Consider the following 17310-nt stretch of genomic DNA (forward strand, 5'->3'; position numbering starts at 1 on the left):
ACTTGAGTTCCCACTAACTAACTGACCGATACGATATACGGTAGATATCTGACGCTTTGCAAAGAACTGGTTAGGTTGGTATTCACGTGATCGCTACTAGAAGTTGAATGGACACGTGGTATATTGAGATGGGTGTAGGTCAACGTTGACCCAGGTCAATTATTAACAAGAGGTTTGAGATTTTATATAATAAGCGGTTATATTATAGTACCTTATTTTTTAATCGAAAAGTTAGCAATAGAATTTCTGATATTTCCGTCATAATGTAGCTCTTCCCCAAAATGATTAATTAACGTTTTGAGTAATGTTTGGTTGAATGTTGTCTTGTGTGAAAAACAATTTTTAAATTAGGTTTTACTGTCTCACGATTTCTTAACCAAACATAATAATATTGTTATTATTACAGAATCTGTTAAAGCAAGAATTTTGTTTACAGTTTGTTATACATTGATCCACCTTGAAAAGGACGGAAGAGCGTATGGAGCGCGCAGGTATGTTAAATTGAATCTAGGCATTGAATATTATTGTTAACCAATCATTTTGTTATGATGCAGTAATGATGCCTTAACGAATCTTCGTATACTCAATGAATCAATTAAAAAATATATTTATACAAAAATATAAATAAGTTTCTTTTTAAATTTAACCTAATAACATCGTAAAAGCATTGACTATGTGCTCAAATATCAAAACCAAATAAAATTATTCTAATACATAATTTTTTTAGGAATTTATTGATTTCCCAATAATTTGATCTCTTTTTAAAAATAAGCGATTCAATTATGAAACTTAAAATTAATGCTAAAGTATTTGTGGCATGACTTGATTGATAAATTCACGTAGGTACTTACCTGTTTTCAATAAAATTATAAACACGTTTTCAATATCTACAAAAAATCATTACAGTCGGGTTACCATTTTTTGCGGAAACGCAAAAACTCTAAGCTCAGATCTCATCAGTGTCATTTAATTTAGAATTCGGTCAATACGCTTAACTACGAACTGTGCGATGATTCTTCCTTCCGTTATAATGTGGTCCAGTTCTGTCAGACGACTTGAGGTACACAGCTTCATCTGTTGTTCATCCCATACCATAATACATACATTATAATATAATCAAACATAATAATTTCGTTTGTCAGTGTGTGTATGGGTGATTTGCAATATTGTTGCTTAATTCGTATAATTATTCAAGTTCAAATAACTTTTAAATTTCAAAATTGGAACTGATAAGTTTTAAAACATCATACAAGCGGTGAAGCAGGTAGGTACTTACCAAATTATTTTATTATTATACCTAAACATACTAATTTCCGTTGTCGGTGCATGCACGCGTGATGTGAAATATTCCAATGCATTCCTGCATAATACGTAAAATTACTCAAGATCAACTTTTAAATTTAAAAATTGGAACTGATAAGTATTAAATCATATCAAACACTTCCTTTTAAATAGAATAGTGGATGCATGGAAAAAAATTTCACAACGTGTCATCGATGCTATTATTATTAACCAATTTATAAGCTCAATTGGATTCTTATTTAGAGAGAAGAAAGGGCTAACTTATTTTAATTTTAAAACAACTCAATTACTTTTAAATTTATAGTGAAATCAGATGCTGCCTGCTCATTAAATAATAATAATAAGAATAAAAGTTGCACTTGACGATGTGATCGCATCGTGATGAAATTAACAAGAACAAAAGTTGAACTTGACGATGTGATCGCATCGTGATGAAATTAACAAGAACAAAAGTTGAACTTGACGATGTGATCGCATCGTGATGAAATGAACAAGAACAAATGTTGAACTTGACGATGTGATTGCATCGTGATGAAATTAACAAGAACCAAAGTTGCACTTGACGATGTGATCGAATCGTCATGAAATTAACAAGAAAAAAAGTTGCAATTGACGATGTGATCGAATCGTCATGAAATTATCAAGAACAAAAGTTGCACTTGACCATGTGGTCGCATCTTGATGGTATTAAGAAGAACAAAAGATGTTGCACTTGACAATGTGATCGCATCGTGTTCAAATTAAGAAACTAACAGTGCGAATGATGAGACATAGAAATACTAATTTCAATTGTGCCTCTACCTGTAGCTCCGTTTCAACGAACTATAGAACTTTCACTTTGAATTGTGACGTAATTTTCAAAATTGTAAGTAGAAATTTTAAAGTTGATTTTCACGTTCTGTGAAGGTTCTATCCAAGTTCTGTCATTATTTCAGTATTGTGAAGCAACTGGCCAATAATTATATAATAATAGAACATGAATATAACCTTCACAGAACTTGGAAATCAACTGTGAAATTTGATGATTTGTTAAAATTCTGTGAAAAAATCCTTCCGCAAGTGTTTCTTTGGAGAATTCAGACGAGCGATGAAGAACCTATTTTTAAAATTACTTTAATTGTCATTTTACAAATCTTAACTGTTTTATCGAAAATTCAGACCATCCCCCATTGATGTATTCTATTTTGGTGAGACGCGAAGCGAAAAAATGGTTAAACTTTTACACCTCCAATTTGACCTCCAACGCTCTAACGCCAAACGATCTGTCATCACGCAGTCACATTTTTAACAGTATGTTGATAAAAAAAAAGCCATACTCATTTCTATCCGTGTGCCTGCCCAAAATAATTCGATCATTTATTATCGAATAGCCAATCTATTGAATTTATTCCAATGGTTCATTTAAATTTTAAAAGCTTTCGATGAGACATAATTTATTATTTTCAGCGCGTTACAAAATCCTGTTTGCCAATTTTACAACGGGTTGACTTATAATTTCTGACCTAAATTCGTCGAGTTGGGTACCTCCTACCGGTCGTAATATTTTTTTGTAATTGAATATAAATTTTGCTCGTACGAATCTCAACGGATTGGTGATTGGCACTTACAGGAACCTAAGAAGCCGACAAAACCGGAAAAGTTAAGAGATTCACAAAACGAGTGTCATTACAAAGTTTAAATGGTTTTTAATCGTAATTTCTCTTTAACCGTAATTAAGTGATATGAATTAGTTCATTTACGTGGGTGTCAATATTCTATCGGCTTCTATTGCAACGATTAATTTGTGCGTAAAAAGCAATATTTAGATTTAAAGAAAGAAAATAATTTACCACTCTTTTATTTTAACTTTTGACCGATTTCGGAAGAAAAACAACTGAAGGCAAATGAAGAAACTGGTGGCGGAAACTAACATATTGTAATGCACAAACTACATGAAGCCATTCGGAAACAAATGTACAATTTACTGTTGACATCTGAAGTTTTAAATAGCAAACTTATGAGATTTTGTACGCACACTTAACACCCTTTTTTCTATATCACTATTTCCATAGTTTCCATCAACTGTCGGGGAATCAATTACCGGAGGATCAACTGTCCTGAGATCAAATGTCGGGTAGTCCACTAACGGGGACCAACTTTACACTATCGGGTGACCAACTGTCGTGAGATCAACCATCGGGGGATTAATTGTCGTGAGATCAAATATTGTGGAATAAAATATCGAGGAACAACTTTCAGGGATATACTATCAGGGGGTTAAGTGTCGTGAGATCAACTATCGGGGGATCAACGGGCGTAAGATCAACTATCTGGGGATCAACTGTCGAGAAATCAACTATCAGGGAATCAACTGTCGTAAGATCAACTATAGGGGGATCAACTATCGAGGAATCAACTATTACGGGATTAATTATCGGGGGATCAACTATCGGGGGATCAAGAGTAGCGTCACCTTATAAAAAAGGCCTCTATAGTAGTCAGCAATCTTCCATCATAGTTACATAACGCCCGGCAGAGCCGATCCAATTATACATGTCGTTGACACATCTTCAAACAATTAATATTAATCATGGTTATTTCTTGTCGACTAGACACCGAACGATTACAAAATTAAGATCGATTAACTAAATTATTAAAGTTTTGTCTTAAAATGGATGAACATTTTTTATGATCAGATTTGTGATTAATCGATGTAGGAGAGAAATTTAACAACGAATAAATGTGGCTACGTTTAATATCGACGTGAATTGATTTGATATATTGATGGATTATTACATTGGACTGTTGGTGATCAGGATGCGAAACATGAGATGTATTTTATTGACAACATACAGTCGGGGGGTCCGCATTGTTGTCAAATTATTATGACCCAATCCTGTCTGATTACGTCTAAAAGGGATCCAAATGATAATCTAGACTCCTTCAACGGAAGCAATCTTCCGAACAGGCCTTCCATTGATATGCTTGGTGTAACTATAAGTGACCAGCTCAGGTACGGGGGCTCCATCGAAGACAGAGTAAAGTTGGCCTCTCAGAAGCTGGGCGTACTGTACAGGGCCCGCAGATACTTTAATAGTACACAACTGCTGACCCTGTACAAATCGCAAGTGCGCCCTACTGTCGAATTTGGCAGCCATCTCTGGTCCGGAGCCCCTAAATACCTGAAAAAAACCCTTGACTCTGTACGGAAATGGGCGGTCCGTTTGATAGATTCCTCAATCTTTTTTTTATTTTTTTTTTTATTTTTTATTGAATAAATAGTTAATACATAATATCAAAAAACAAGTCCTGCTAAGCCGATTGAATTGGCTTGTCAACAGGTGCTTAAAGTTAGTTTCAAATACATTTTTTAAAGTTATAATTTACATCTTATATCTACAGAATTAACAATTTTTTCATACAATATTTCATACATATTAAAATAAATATTTTTTTTCCGATAGCCAATTTTTCACCATATATTTAACCTTATTCATAGATTTACATTGCTTTATAGTGTCAGGTAATAAATTAAATATCTTCGGTATGTTGTATTCAAACGTTCTCTGTCCGTATTTATTATTAAATTTCGGAACTATTAACCCGTCATTGCGCGTGAATCTAGTACTGTATTTATGTTCTAATTTTTCTTTATGCTGCGGGGTAAATATATACTGAATTATGATTTTTTGCCATAGTATAGCCTTAACAGGTAAAATTTTGGCACTCTGAAACAGCAACGGTGTATTATGTCTCTGTTTAAAAATATTAGGGACGACTAGTAATTTTACAATTGCGTTTTGTACAACTTGGACTTGTTTCAGATTGGTTGTACTAGTATTTCCCCATATGGTTAATCCATATCTTATAATAGATTCTGCCATTGACATATAAATTATTTTAAGTGTTTCAATTGATAGGAAAAAAATTAATGTGTACATTCTGCCAGCAATTGATCTGAGTCTTTTACAGGTTTTTTTAATATGTTTGTCCCATTTGAAAAAGCAATCTACTGTAACACCAAGATAGACATATTCTGTAACTAATTTTAAGCTTTCACATTTACAATTAGTCGGGATATTTTTATGGATGCAATTAAAACTATGAGAAATAATATTAGGATTGAATTGAAATCTGGCATTAGGTGATCTTATATGCATAACTTTGGTTTTGTTAGCATTTATTAATAGTCCTGCATCATGTGACCATTTACAAAGTTGATTAAAGTCAATTTGCATGAGTTCAATTGCAATTTTTAGATCTTTATGTGATATGACCAATGCCGTATCATCTGCAAATACAAAATGTTTAACAAAAGAGAAAAGTTTTTTCATTATAGTTACATAAATTATATATAGTGTAGGTCCCAATATGGAACCTTGTGGAACTCCTGCAGATACATTCTTTGTTTTACTAAAAGTATTATTTATTTTGGTACATATTTTTCTATTTCTAAGATAATCTTTAAATAAATTTAACACATTTCCTCTTATTCCAATTTTTTCTAAGGTTTCTAGCAGTTTTTTAGAGTTAATTGTGTCAAAAGCTTTAGAGTTATCGATAAATAACACAATAACATGTAATTTATTATTTAATTGATTATTTATGTAATTGGAAAAATCTTGCAGTAATTTTTCAGTATTTTTTTTTCTTTGAAAGCCATATTGATTTGGATCTATGATAGCGAATTTTTCTATGTAATTATTTAATTTATTTGATAAAAATTTTTCGAGAATTTTTTCTAACGCAGGTAGTATACTAATAGGCCTATAATTTCCCAGTTCAATGTGTTTTCCACCTTTAAATATTGGTCTAGTAATGCTACATTTAAATTCTTGTGGAATTTTTGCTTGCTTTATTATCGTATTGATTAAATGAGTAATTATTGGCCCAAGAGTTTTTATATTTCTTTTTAAATCAAACATTCTTATATTGTCAACAAACGGACTGCAATCTTTAGAGCACAGGCGTCAGGTAGGTATGCTGTCCTTGTTCTAACGGTATTACAATGGAAGATGCTCTGAGGAACTAGCGTCAATGATCCCTTCGGCACCGGTGCGTAGTCGGGATACACGCCAAACGCGCGCCCAACATTTGTACACGGTTGACATTTGTCACATGAGAACGAGTCGCTTCTACGATTCGTTCTTAAGTTCAACAGCTCGGCTGTGGAACGAACTGCCGGCCTCTGTGTTTCCTCCCGCCTACAACATGGGACTCTTCAAGACCCATGTTCACTCCTTCCTCTCCACAAAAAGACCCTCCACACAGCATCCCCAAAGATGACATAGGCCCTGAGGGAAATTATTTTCTTCAGGGCCTCCTGTGTGGAGTTAATATAAAAAATAAAAAAAATTACACCTGAAAAAAGACAGTTATTTCGACAGACAAAACATAGTTTTATTGATTACAGTTTAGTGTATGATAAAATTAAATTAATTAATGTTGTAAAATAAATCAATTAAGCGGTCGGCGGATGAGTTGACATCGCGTTTGGTTCCCGTCCAGACGTAGTGTGTTCAATTCCTCGGCTGGCCAAGTCCTCCATCACAACACAAGCAACATTTTCCACTTACTGTGGTGGTAGTAGGAGATTTTCACATATTGTCAGGTTATACGTAACACGGAAATTTTTGTCTTTCTTTTTTATGTGAATAAGCAAGAGAATACGCAAGAGTCCCAACTGCTCCCAACCGTCTGGAGCCAGTGAGACTATGGCATCCCCAATTGGGGTAAGTTGTGAGTCTGAAAATTGTGGGAAGTTAAAGTAGATGGAGATGAGGAAGGTGGTGAAGTACAAGGCTATTCAGATCTAGTCACCAAACATGGCTAAAGCAATTTCAAGCACCTTTTCAATTCTGATTGGCGCTCTTACACCAGGGCGATACTGAGAGTATCTTGCACTACGGATATTGCCGCAAATATAACTCAAATTATTATTTATTTGCTATAAACAAATAAAATTTACTTGCGCACCCCGGGATTTGAACTCACGACCTTCGGCTTGCTAGTCGAGAGCCTTACCCCTCGACCACTGAGGACGTCAGATTAATTAATGAATTAATTACTGTTTTTCTTACTTTTAATTTTTGGATTGTTTATACCTATGTATATTCATTTCGTATAGGTATCTCAAATGTAAGCCAAAACGAAAAAAAAGAATATTTCTTTGGAAACTTCCTTCTAAAATTGATTGATTTATACACAACTTATTCTTTGAAGAGTATGAATCAAAGTGACAAACTATCCTTACATAATAATAATTCATAATTTTTATGATCAAATTATTAAGGCGATGCACTACGTCGTGTAATATTTTAAATTGAGCCGCTATCAATAACAACCCTTACGTAGATGGCGATAAGGCTTAAATTCCCGCTTCACACCATCCAGCTGTTTTGATTTAGGCAAGAAAAAAACATGGCCAAAAAGTGCCTTTTATATTATTTTGTGGATGTTCAGGCATAAATATTTAAATGTTTTCCGATCATTTTATAAATAACTTAATTTTCAACATATACAATAAAACCATAACCGAAAATGGGTTCGTAAGTAGGAAATATGAACTTTAAAGCAGTTTTCATAGGTCTTATAAATTATTTTCTTCTGGGCTTATAAAAAGACTTATCTAAAAAAATACTCGATTGTTTCAAAGACCAAGATGTATTCTACTCGCAGTATTTAATTAAAGCATCGGAAACATTTCTAGGCGACCAAATTTCAAACCAAAAACACATGATTTTGCATTACTACGTATGGCATCGCCTTAACGTGCATTTAAATAGGTAAACATTTAATAATTTGTTTTCCGTAATTTACACTATAACGAGCCATTTACTACGTTTTACCGTGCTGTACTCAGAACATCTCACAAACAAAAAGTTGTCCTGACACACACATACCCTAAACTATATAAACGTTTAACTGTATTGCCTACTGTCGGACCGGTTTCCCAGCCTTTCTGGTCCAAGATCGACAGCATCTCATCTCATGTCGTCTCTATAGGTCAGTCGATGCAATGCAGACTACAGACTGCAGACTCTTGGACGAGAAGAGATTATGATTAACAGAATGGGTAGTTGCAATCTCTGAACATTCTCTGACTAAGATCTGAGGCGGGGGCGGATTTATGAAGCTCGCAAGGAATTCGAAATATTTAATATATTTATAGGGTGTTAAAGGGCGTACTTGACATACATACTTTAAAAGTAAGTATGTTAAATTTTAGTCTCCATTGAATTTTTTGATAATTTTTTTGAAAATTGAAAAACAATTTTACACGGAAAGACTTACTGATGTATTGCTTTTTTATTAAAAATCTCTTCGATTTGTTCGTATTCCTGTTAAAAACAGGACTGCAGGCTTTTAACCAATGAATTGACAGGTTTCCTAGTAAACTATCAGTAAAACACGAATGCATTTTTGCGATGTCAGAACATGTATAATAATTATAAGTTTAAATTTAATTTTTTACGTATCTTTTGATTACAGGTACATATTAGTAGTAATTGATCAAATTCAAATTTTAGTTTATACTTAGTATATATATAATTAACTATTTAATTTCATCATTAATTAACAACAAAAAATATTTTTTCTTTTTTTACCTTATTCTCTTGAAATATTATATCAGCATTCGAACCACCAAATTGTCGCAATTTATTATGTTCCTTCGCTTGCAATATTATCAGCTCCGTTTACTCCAAATGAATAAAATAACTCCATGTACTTATACCACCTACTACCTACTTATTAATCGAAATGTAATAATATTATTTTTATTTTACTACTATTCCTAAATTAATGTTAAATGTAAATAAATATATGCTTAAATTTATTTACATTTACTGTGTATCTAATTTAGTAACTGCTATTTTAGTCTATTTTCATTATCCATGCTTTTGTTATCATGCTATATACATTTTGTTTATTTCTTACTTTATAAATAAAAAATTTTCTTTACCCTATGTATATTGTAATGGCACTACTCCCCAATTCAAACACGAGAAACGTTTTTATCTATTGAATTGGGTAGTTACGTTAAAAAGAAAACAGTTTTATTGTGATTAGTTTTTTTTTTAATATTACATATTTATGTTTTTAAATAAAAGAAATATATTTTTAATAAAAATAAATAAACTAAAAAAATGTGTTCATAAAAATTCTGATATTTTCGCACTAGTCATAGTCATAGTCATCGCATGCACACGTGTTCTGATATACATTCATATGAATCTCCATGCACTGAAAATAATAATTAGATACGCAGTTTTGAATTATTTCGTATACGTATTTTTGGATGTAATACTGCTACGTTCTTACATCGTATCACAGTCGAAATAATATGTTTTAAATTAAAATAGTAACATTTTTATTATGTACTCGTGTTCATTTATTATCTGGCAAAAAACTGAAGCTTTGAAATGAGTTGTATTGGGAGGGGCGCCATTAATAATTCTTATTTTGCTACATTACAACCGACGCAAAGTGCTACATATTATGCATACATGGGTCCGACCCTGCGCAAAATCTATTATTATTAATTAATCAGCTCGCAGATAAATCCGGCCCTGGTGTCGGGGGCAAAAACCGCATCGGACGTTTACAATGTACCTATTTACAGTATATATTGCACTTAATTGAACTTTAAGCAGGTTACGGCTCATTATAACAACGTGTTTTTTTATTGTATTTTATAAATCGTGATAGTAATTTAATTGATCCAATTTATAATGTTGTATGATCTAAAATTCAATCGATTTGAATCGACTTGTTAATCCAAAACTATGAAGCATTCATTTTTTAATGTTTGTATTTTTTATAGTCTTATTTTTTATTTGTGTTTAGTGTCCAACGCATAAAAACCATCCATGCGAAAATCGTTTTTTTATCAGATTACCTGCACAAACTTCTAACTAAAAAACAACACATCAGATCTGCTAAAAATCCACAAAATTCCTGTTGTAATTTTTTGTTTTTTTGCAGAAGAGAATCAAATATTATTTTCACATTAAGATTTAGATTTTTCATACCCAATATAAATATATAACATTTAGAAAAATTATAAATTGTTCATATTTTTAGTTCAACATAATTAGTTTAACAATAATCTTCGAATAAGAACTACCAACATTGTCCTCATTTTTTCACCGCACATTTTTTATTGGCAACTATCTTTTTATGTGTGATCACAAGATTCAACCCGAAGTAAATGCAATCTAGACAGCGTCTTTTAGATAAACCTATCTTATTTATTTTATTTTTAATGTGCGACATCTATTGACTTTTTCGCAAGTCTAGGATGAATATTTATTTTTTGGAATAACTTTATTGAGTAAAACCTCAAATTGTAAATTATTGAAGACAATATTGGCGATTTCTATACAAAAATCTGAAACAGACAAATCAGAAAAGGATACGATCACATCTAGGACTCGAACCCTGATTTGTCTGTTTCAGGTTTTCGTTTAGAAATCGCTAATATTGTCTTCAATAATTAAATAATAAATTGCTTTTTTGAAGAACTAAATTAATCCTATCACTGTTATAAATAAAAATAAATTCACTGTAGATAGTAACATTTCCAATTTTTTCATCACTAAATTCAAATGTGACTATGTACTCTTCTCAAACATGTACTCTTCTAGTTAAAACCTAACCAATGATAAAAAATTGATATAAATATTTTTTTTCGTACGGTTTTATAGTTTATATGTATTTTTTAATGTGTTTTTTTTACCATATATTTTATTGTTTTTTTGCAAAATATTATTTTCTAGTTTTTAGATTATAATTTTAATCATATACGACTACCATTATACGGGTCTAATGTAGTGAGCCCATGAGTAGTTGAAAAAATCAAAAAATTTAAATTTGAAAAATGTATTAAAATAATAAATATATAATGAGTAAATAAATGTTTTAAATATATTTATTGCTAAATTGAGTTGATTTTTTGTACGATAATATTATGTACCCACATTATACACTGTTAAGAGTAATAGAAATACCTATGTAAGTACGTGTACAATCGTACAGTAATTTTTGCCACTATTTTTTATCAAATTTATTCAATTAGAAAATTATGTAAGAGTAAGCAATTACCTAAATATATAAGCCATTTAGTGATTTGATATTTTCACAACCTAAAATATTATAGTGATTTGTTTAGCTAACGTTTCTAGCAGTGTTACAATGTCAATAATATAAATCTGCCCTGATATCTGGCACTCTAACGCCGTCCGAAACGTTGTCTAAAAAAGGAGGAAGCGCAACCCGGCATAAAAACCCAAAAAATAAATCACGATAACAATAACAAATGGTTTCCAAATACCGTTATGTCGCTAATTTTTACTCTGGCAAGTTTTTATTGGCTAAACTTAAAACAAACCATTAACGACGTCGATAAAACTCTAGCGAAATGTAAATAAATTATCAACACATTTAAATTGTCGATGAAATTTTATGTTCCCTCCAAAGGCAATTAGATGTGCTTTTTATTGGCTGGACGTATAAGCTATGATTAACCTGTTTCGTAGATATTGGTTAAAATTTCAATAATTTTTTTTCCATCCGTGAAATTTAACACCTGGAGCTTATATTACCTGATTTATTATAGTTTAAAACTAGATACTGGGTCGAAAAATAAAACAACATTAAAGATTTTAACACTGATAATTTTAAAACTGAAACCCAACAGCATACTTTTAACAAAAAAAAACATTAAAAAAGTTACCGAAGACGAAAATTTCATAATATTTTTATTCAAAATAATGTCAGGAATCACTGGTTAAAGTAAGTCAAGTACGTCCCTTAACACACTGTATGCATAATAAAATTTCGCAAATTGAAAATTCAAAAAAATAATGCTTAAAAAGATATAAAAAAAGTTTGTCTGCCACAATCACTGATGTTTGAATGCTCTGTTCGCACAAACAGATCTCCAACTCGTTGTGGAAAGAGTTTTAAAAATAATTGGTTCTTTTATATTAATCAGGGATTTATTAATACTACGCGTATTATATTGGTGACTCGATAGTCGACCTAACTAGAAGCTTGCAAATTGGAATCTTTATTAATGATGTTAATCTCCGGCTTTACCGAATTACTAGCGATGTCTAACACTGACATATTACTAGCTAATTCTTAAGTTCCCCGAGATATAATTTCAAAATATATTTTGAGAGAATGAAATTATCTCTTGGGGAACTTGAAGAATACGCGTAGTATTAATAAATCCCTGATTAATATAAAAGAACCAATTATTTATAAAACTCCTTCCACGACGAGTTGGAGATCTGTTGGTGCTAACACAACATTGAATAATATTCCTTTTTTAATATTGAAAAATATGTTTGCCAAGTAATTTCATTGTTATAATTTTATTATGGATAATTATTATCTCGCACTATGATATGAGCTAACTAATTAATAAAAAAAATAAAATATCTACCAATAATTTCAGACTTTTATCTGATACGCAGATGATTTATCTGATACGCAGATGATTGAGAGAATTATTCGGCTATTGCCAGTAAACATATTAAGATCATACCTGAACTTGTAATTTTTTTAATCAGATCATCAGCTGTACCCTTTCACGCGTTGCTGTGGCTCAGTCTGTATGTGTAGACAGAGAAACTGCTGGCACTGTTTTTCAAAAGAAGCATATTTGTCCAACAAATGGCGCTGTTTTTCAAAAAATCATGTTTTTACTTGTCACGACATCTATATGATATGGGTATATAAAAACACACTAGTATTCGAATGCAATTTTGTGTCCAAATTTTAAAGAAATTGGTGAAGAACTTTCAGAGATTTGAGATATTGAACAAACGAACATTTTATATTTTGTAGGTTATTCAGAATTCGCAACACACCTAATAGATAATGATCACTATTTCAACAAATCCTCGGGTATATATATGTGCTACACAGAAATGGGAAAGGTTTACGTTTGAACAATCTAGAAGCTCTGAAAAAAATCCTTAAGGCGATGCACTACGTAGTAATTTAAAATCATGTGTTTTTGGTTTGAAAATTTGGTCGCCTAGAAATGTTTCAGATGCTTTAATTAAATACTGCGAGTAGAATACATATTGGCCTTTGAAATAATCGAGTATTTTTTAGATAAGTCTTTTTATAAGCCCAGAAAAAATTAATGTATAGGCCTATGAAAACTGCTTTAATGTTCAAAATCTCCTACTTAGAACCCATTTTCGGTTGTGGTTTTTTTGTATAATGTGGCAAATTAAGTTATTTATAAAATGATCGAAAAACATTTAAATATTTATGCCTGAACATCCACAAAATAAAATAAAAGGCAGTTTTTGGTCATGTTTTTTTCTTGCAAAAATCAAAACAGGTGGATGGTGTTAAGCGGGAATTATCGCCATCTACGTGAGGTGTGTTATTGATAGCGGCTCGATTAAAAATATTACACGACGTAGCACATCGCCTTAAAAATAAATTGACTAAATAAACAATTAGACTTGTCAAATAGCCCCATTTTAAACATACGAGCATATGATGGTGCAGAGTCCCCATACACAGAGTCCAACTTATCTTTGATTCGCGTAGGCTAATTGCCTTTCAAAAACAAAAATTTAATAACAGCTTGATACTCATTTTTTTTTCCATTTTCACAAAAACACACACATCCACTCTCTCAAACGACTGTCAACTAAACACTGACCGAAACTTTGGTGAGTAACTGTTAAAAGATGCACAACTACATTCACTAGCTTTTATTGACAAGTACCGCCATCTTGGCGTCGAGGTCGGAAAATTTTCAGACCACCCTCATATTCTACTCCACTCCACCTACTTTCACCCCTACCTCCCACACGCCCCCCACCAAAGTTGATGTTATCTCTCCCTATTCATTCTTATCTATAAATACTGTATATATGTTTATACATAACCCTGTTGAAGGTTCAGGGTGAACGGAAACCGGTTAATTTTATATACAGGGTTTTCCAATAAGAGGTGTTATTTTGAATAGCCCGCTATTTCAGTAGATGTTACTTTTGAAGCTGTCATTTTTTGACATTTGACAAGTAAAAACTACGCCATTGATAAAAATGGAACGATACACGCTTCAACAATGCATTGAAATTATTAAAATTCACTTGAGTGAATCAAATGCAAATCATCTTGAGTGATGAGGCCCATTTCCATCTCGGTGGCTTCGTCAACAAGCAAAATTGTCTCATCTGGGGCTCGGAAAACCCAAGAGTTATTGTTGAAATGCCTCTCTATCCTCAACGTGTGACTGTTTGGTGCGGTTTATGGTCCGGCGGAGTCATTGGAACTTACTTTTTTCGAAAATGAGGCTGGAGCAACAGTTACGGTGAATGGATTGCGCTATCGAGAGATGATTAATGATTTTTTTATAGCCGGAATTGGATGGTATTGATCTGCACAACGTTTACTTTGAACAATACGGCGCTAAGTGCCACACAAGCAATGAAACCATTGATAGTTTACGATTGAATATCAAAATAACACCTCTTATTGGAAAACCCTGTATTTATAATAAAGTGGTATTAAAACCAAAGTTATTTTATTTTAATGATTATATTTATATAGATTTAATAGTTTCATTGAACTTGTAACGCCAAGATCGAAAATATATTGTGTTGTCGTAATATGCAAAACTTTCTAGCTCGGATGATTGAAACAATTTCCATAAATAAGACATATAAGACCGTCACTCGTTTATTATGGCCATACGAAAATGGAATATTTTACCATGTAAGACCGAGCAATTTGGGTAAATCGTACTACGAATACGAGTATATAGTTTCATCATATGTCTGAGTATAATAAATAATAATTGGGGTTTACGATACGAAATGTGAGCGTGTACAAGTGGCAATTAGAGAAACGGTTGATAATAAATATAATCGATAGTAGTTAACGTTAACTCCGGTTATGAAATTTGGTTAAAGTTAGTGGTAAAGAATTATAAGAGAATTGGTTTGTTTTCAACGTGAAAACATTTGTAAAATATTTTTTAAAAAGATTCTCTTACCTCCCATGTCCCGCCAGAGTTAGCGGTAAAACGCTTTTTAGCCGCCAAATATTTAAATATATATCGTGGCCCAAGGGTTGTGGCATCATGTGGCGTGTATGTTCTAAAAATAGATCTTTGTGGGAGGGGTTAATTCACTACACGCGACCAAAGAATCAGTCATAACTCCGCAACGGGAAGGGTTATATGAGTTATTCGTGCGTCGTCGTGTAGATCTTGAGGTACTTTAAACGTAACGGTAGATATACTCCCCACCCCAATTTTGGTTGTGAGAAAGTTTTAACTAAGATTTCCACTGATTTTCCCTGGGATTATGGCAAATCCGATTTATTTTTAGGGTAACACTAAATATGAGTCCCTCAGGGCCTATGTTATCTTTGGGTATGGCGTGTGGATAGTTTGGGAAGGTTGTTAGAGATTTCGGATTGCAAAAATCAAAACTTTCATCAGTGGTTTGTTACTTATTGTTTTTAAAAAAAGCTATTTTTTAATTGACAGAATTTACACATTTACAATGGACCGAATATACTACGAATTCAATACATTCGAAGCTCAAATTATATAAAAAATAATCAGTCTCAGAGCAAATATTTCAAAATTTTTCAAAAATATGTTTTACCGAGGTGTTAAATTTGTAGTATTATAAAATACTTGCAGAGAGCCGTGAAAAATCACGGGATATTATGAATCCAATTTTTTTTTATTGGTAGGTAGGTACCTTCTTTATCGCTTGTCTGAATCCATCATACAAAGAGTTCCAATTTTGAAAGCAAATCAGAATTCTAGAGATCAATAAACCAGAGTTACAGACAGACGCAACCTAATTAGTATTTGGATGATTGGTGTGACGAATATCAGTTTAAAAAATAATGCATGATATCTTCAACTTTGGAGACCCGTATTTTCTGTGTCTATGTGATCTAATGTTATAAAAATCAACTTGTAAGATAATGTTCTTAAATCGGAGTTCACAGTAATAAAACTTTACCCAGAACAAAACCTGTTCTCGTTATCCCTAGAATTTAATAATCTTGTGAATCAAATGAACCAATTTCTATTCAGTTTAGATTTCAGCAGTTGGCATGCGTGATTCGCCATTGAAAAATGGCAGTTATGCATAACGTGTTTTTATTATTAATATTTACATCTATGTTGATATTGAAGCAATTAAATATTACAATCCGCAAAAACTCTCTTGTAAATTACAATTTTGCAATTATAAAGCCTTTTGTTTGGTAAACGGTAAAAACGTGTTGAATCTAAAATTAACACTCTTTTTATAAATCTCTCATACCTATATATGTCCCAACTCATCCCAACCGTTTGGAGCCAGTGAGACTATGGTATCTCCAATTGGGGTATGTTGTAAGGCTGAAGGTAGTGGGGAGGAGAAGGAGATGTGGAAGAGGAAGGTGGTAAAGTTCCTGACTATTCAGATGTGGTCGCCAAACACGGCCAAAGCCATTTCAAGCAACATTTCAATTTTGAATGGTGGTCTTACACCAGGTCGATATTGACAGTGTGTTCCAGTCTGGAACAACTACAAATATAAAATATATTATTTAAATCATTAAATTGTATAATATCACAAATTAATCTATTAAAATTTGCTCTTATTATTTATTTATTTAATTTGCACTCCCCGGGATTTGAACCCGCGATCTCCGCCTTGCTAGGCGAGAGCCTTACATCTCAACCACGGAGACCATAGATAAAACAAACCTCAAACATAGATGAAGTACTATCAAAAAGCTGACATATATGAAATATACCTGTAGATGCAATCAAAACAGATTATACGATTAAAAAGTTCTTGATGAATGTTTTTTTCTGTATAATGAGAAATAAAGTTACCCGCAACAAATTTAGCTTCTAGTTCTGTCAAATGACATTAAGGCATACGTAGTAATGCAAAATCATGTGTTTTTGGTTTGAAAATTTGGTCGCATAGAAATGTTTCAGATGCTTTTATTAAATACTGCGAGAAGAATACA

This window comes from Hesperophylax consimilis, chromosome 22, assembly GCF_061612785.1.
Source record: "Hesperophylax consimilis isolate HC1 chromosome 22, BYU_Hcon_1.0, whole genome shotgun sequence".
NCBI lineage: Eukaryota > Metazoa > Arthropoda > Insecta > Trichoptera > Limnephilidae > Hesperophylax > Hesperophylax consimilis.